Genomic DNA, 5,247 nt, shown 5'->3' on the forward strand with positions numbered 1-5,247 from the left:
TTTTCGGTGGTGGTGAATATCAGTATGGGTTTAGCCCTGCGTGTGAACAGAAGCATGCCAAATCTGAAGTGTTTAGCCTACATTAGAAGAGTCATTCAATCATTAGATTTAAAAGGTGTAGCTTAAATTATTCTTTTGAATACAAACCATAACATTGCAATGTGTAAAGTGTGCCAACTTAGATTGTCAATCCAGAAAAAAAGTATTCACTGCTGAAGTTTTCTTCAGTCCTTGATATTGACCTGAGTTGACATAAGCCCTTTAAGTAACTTGTAAACAATTCCTTCCAAAATGGCTTAAACTGTGTCACTGTTGCAATGCTTAAGTCACATTTAGTTAGCCTCCTCCCTCAAAAGTGTCTTCACCGAAACATGGCTCACCTTTACACGCTTCTAAGCAACTTAACATGGATTTATCCAGTGTAATGATCCTGTGAAGGTGCTGCTCAAGGTACCTTTTGAAGATGCGTTTCTCAGCCCCCTGAATCACAGTGCAGAGGTCTGCCAACCCTCCAAGCTAATACTCCAAATCCACTAATCCAGCCGTCTTTAAGAGATCTCAACGGCGGTCGGATGGAATAATTAAAGGCTGGAATAATTAGCTTGAAATCTGTGGATGGGGGATGATTAAATTGATGAGAATGTTTTTTTGAGGTCCGTCTGAGTTCACGCTTTGCTGGACTGGGATTCGATGTGAGGAATGGTTGAAAACGCAGTGGTCTTTTTCCCTCCTAGGATGAATGGGCGATGGATGGTGTCTAAACTTTTGATTTACCTAGTGTTTACCTCTCTGTATGTCTTTAGGTTAAAAGAGTTTCATCTTTACCCTAGTCTTGCTGGTGGCAGGACAGCTAAGCCTGAAAAAGCAATGAGTGGTGGACGCTAACAGCGTTGATGGTAACGGACGCATGCCTGCTCCTGAAGCAGGTGTCCTTAGCTAAAAGTGAACTGACACACATGAATATTAGCATTAGATTAACATTAACTGCTCTGGTGACAACCCTATAAGCAGCCAGCTCGGAGGCAGCAAGGACCTGCCAGCCCAAAGAACTGACAAGTGTGTGAAACAGGATCACTTACAGCTCAGCAGAGAGCACCTTCCTGGGCAATAACCCAGAGTTAACTCTTCATCATTCACCCCACTTCACCTCAGAAGTCGGGCTATTTGTTGGAAACTTTTGAAGAGTGGGAAATATGTAGAAGATAGACAAAGTTGCGGGAGTGTACCATAGACGTGGGGAGTGTATATAGAAAGATGATAACAGAAAAGGAGGGAATGTGTAAAAAGTAATGGAAAGTCCTGAATCATCACCTTATGAACAGAAATGTAAACAGCTGAGGCAGTGGCAAGGATGAGGTAATCAGAAGGAAGCAAGAAACATCCAAAAGGCCAGAATATGTAAGAGTGCAACAAAGGAGGACAGGCGCCTTATTTGAGATGTTCGCTTTCCTCTCCAGTCGTCATATCCAAGTCACCTGAGCTGTCAGCCTTGCATGATTCTCTTTCTTCATTTTCATTTTTTGAACAGCAGCCTCTTGATTTAACATATTCCCCCGAAAAAGACAAAAAAACCAACAGCTAAATGAAAGAGGAAAGAGGAGGGTGAAATCACAAACTCTCATGACTGTGGGGTACTTTGTGTTTTGTCTGTAAGTACAAATTCAGAGTGACATATGGGGAGTTTTCTTCTTCCCCCCCCCCCCCCCCATTTTTTTGGAGGGAGGGGGTTGAAGAGGAGCGTGTGTGAGGAGGGGTGGATTTCAGAGGCTATGCAGCATTTGTGATGCAGCGTAGGGTTGTTGATGCGAGCCATGTTGAGGATGATGGAGCTGAGAGGCTTAACTAATTTTGGAAAGAGAGAGCAGGAGGAGGAGAGCGGAGGGGGGATTTGGGGCCTTTTGTTACAGCCTGTTTGATCTGGGAATTTGAAAAAAAAATGGCCCAGAGATGTCGTGAAAATGAGAGAATTACTGCTTGGGTCCCTCACTCTTCTTTTTTATCAAACTCAAGTAGCACAGGAATTCTAATGCACTCCCAAGTCAAAGCAGCAGATACCCCCCCTTTGCTTACAGATAATAACTGGATCTGGTTAAACCCTGATTGTTAATTGCTAATTACTCCTCGTACATGAGAAGCCAGGAGAGCGTAGCTAAGCTGATCAAATGAGTCTTCGCTCTGGAGCTTGTAGGTTTTCCTGTTTTGTGTTTCTTCGTGTTGTTGAGGCGTTCTGGATGGGCTTGTTTTCGATGGCTTTTGACAAGATAAAGACAGATTTTTGTTGAAGAGAGGAAGAAGCAGAGGGGGGGCTCCTTCATTTTCCCCTGGGTGTGATCATAGACACTTGATTTAAGCCTTTCATGGGTTAACCAAAGCACATCCCGCAGGTGTTTTTTCTCTGGAATACAGCTCTTGGTTCCCCCTGCGTTAAGCGAGCAGTTTGGCCTTGGTTCAATGTGCTTGATTGTCGTAAAAAATGACTCAATTTTCTCAAAAATATTCAAACTAGCACTTTGTGCTTCCGCAACAGAAAAAGGATTTCTGAGCTTTAATGGAGCTTTTAAAGGTAATGTTTGGCAACAATTGCTCAGTTACAAAGCGTTATCTCAGAATCACTTTTTTATCTTATTATATGGGTTTGTGAAATTCAGGAAACAGCAGTAACATCAGTCATGCTGGGTGTACTGTTTCAGAGTGTTTACCTTCTTTAATTTACTCCTCTTGTTGTGTTTGTGTTCTTTTACTTCTCAGCAGCTTTTGTCTAGCCTCTCTCCCCTCAGATTCCTCCCTCCCCCCTTCCCTCCACCAGCTACCTGAGGAGCTGTCAGTCTGGATTGCAGCGCTGTCGGTTCAGGCTGTCAGGCTGAGGGACGTGTTCTGATCAGCCGTGGACACTGATAGACCTGTCAGGTGAGATGACAGCCGCAAGTGAAGACGCACACAGACAGGTACATGTAATGTGACAAGACTCCTTCATCTCTCCACCACCACCTCTTCCCTCCCGCCTTCAACCCCCCCCCCCCAATTCCAAAAAAATGTGTTGGAAGTTGGAAGAGTGCACAAGGGATGAGCATGTTTCCTGACGAGTTGAGCGAAACTTTTCTTTTGAGGCTGAGCTGATGTGATGCAGCCACGTGATGAAGTGCGGCTGCAGCATCAGTTTAGTATCATGTCAACTTCCAGTTTGAACATTATTTGTGTACATGGCTTGAATGAAATTAAAGGTTAAGGTTCTCTGTCCACCTACTTCCACAGTATTCCACCGTACTTCACACTGCAGCTAATAATGTTGGTTAGATATTAACAGTTATCCAAAAGCCTACATATGACCAACAATCTATAATAAAACAGACTGTCAGTTGTGTGGTGGAAGCCTCGTATTATAATGTCACACAAGCATCAAGATAAAAAAGGCTGTCAGCACCTTTTCTCCTCTCTCCATGCAGCAGTGTATCTACACATCAGTTCTCAGTGGCAGCTCCACCACATCAGGTCTCACCAGCTTCAAAACCTCTGTGCAGCTGTAAACTGTTGACTTCTCTCTGTTCCTTTGGCCCGGTGGGTCATGTCCTGAAGGACTGTGGGTTAAAATACAAAAAGAGGCGCAAACACCGGGGTTGTTGTAGTAAATGAGACAGGAGCAAAGGGTGAGTGAGGGTGGGAGAGGGAGGGGACTGATGATGGTGGTGGTGGTAGTGGGTGAGGGTGGGGGATGGCTCATGCCAAGTGACACAAACCCCCCTTGGCAGCCTAATTAAATTTTCCACTTTTCCACACTCACATTAAGCCTCCATCGAGCCAGAAGGAATGGACGCACCAGAGGAGTCGACCCCAGGAAGAAGATCATCCACCACCCCCTCCTCCTTCCTTCCTTCCTTCCTTCCTTCCTTCCCCTTCCTCCCTCCAATTCCACATTTCTGTTTGATCAATGACTGTTCAACCACAAGATGTTAGAGTCCCAACTGATAGTTTCATTTATATTCATGTGCGTATTTGGGCCATTTTGTTGTTCCATTGAGAAGATATTAAGGCTTACAGAGAAGCATGTTTCAGTCTGTCTTTCTTGACTGACAGGTGTCTCCATGTATCACAGCAGTAGTGACAGCAGCTTACTCTTCCATGTATGGCATTTTTTGCTTTTCAAAATATCCCTTCAGAAACCCATGGGTAATGTCACACAACACTCTGTGCTTGACCACCGTACAAGTATTGTCTAAAAAAACAGAAATGTTCCCACGTTTGTAAGACTGAACCCACACTTCTTCAGGCGACACATTATGTTGCACAATCAGTTATCAGTCAATCAGAGATGTCATCAGTATGGGTTGATCTGTTGCTTTTTTGCCACAATGTGTCTATACAGATGAAACATCAGTATGTTGGTCAGATGGAAACATCATCGCAACTATGGCATGGACCACCATTAAGTTTGTTTAGATATTAATGGTATATTAATCGAGGATGAACTGTATTACCTTTTCAACTGTCATTGGGTCAAAGGTGGCATTCCCATCAGCCTCAGCTGTACTTTGTGTTTACTGCGAAGCAAATGTTAGCATGCTAAAAGGCAAAATTTAAGATGGTGAACTTGGCACAGCAAAGCTTCACTACAGTTTCACAGAGCCTGCTAGCATCGCTGCAGATTCTTAAGCCCTGTTTGGACTGGGCTTCTCTGCCTGAGATGGGGTCATTTTAACATGACCTGTGTTTGTCAGTGATTTAACACCCTCCCACCATGTGAGTTTGTGTAAATTGTCATATCATTCCAATAACAATTACAGCTGCAATTCCCTACTGTTAACTGGCTAGTCCTGACTATGTCCATTAAGCCTTCCTCCTTCTTTAAAAACAATATACTTTTTCAAATTTTACTGAATTCTGCTTTTGTACTGAACATATTTTTGTGTCTGTTGATCTGGTATTGTATTTTCAAAAAATCATATTAAAACAATTTTTTAAAAAAGAAGGCAAAATGATGTAAGCACTGCTTGCTTCATTTTAAGATGATGCCGAGGTGCTTGAGATGATATAAAATGCTGCTTGCCAAGCAGCATCTTATCATTAAGCTACCAGACATATTACAAGCAGCAAGATAACACAGAGGCAACAGTGGGGCCAATCTGAAAGCTCATCATTTAAAACACTAAGATCTTCCCATCCCATCTCACTCCACAATAGAATAATAAATTCAGTTAAAACAATGTGGATTATGCTACAGTGAAGATAAGCCTCAGAGTGTCATGTGAGGAA

This window comes from Scatophagus argus, chromosome 15, assembly GCF_020382885.2.
Source record: "Scatophagus argus isolate fScaArg1 chromosome 15, fScaArg1.pri, whole genome shotgun sequence".
In the NCBI taxonomy this organism is placed as follows: Eukaryota; Metazoa; Chordata; class Actinopteri; family Scatophagidae; genus Scatophagus; species Scatophagus argus.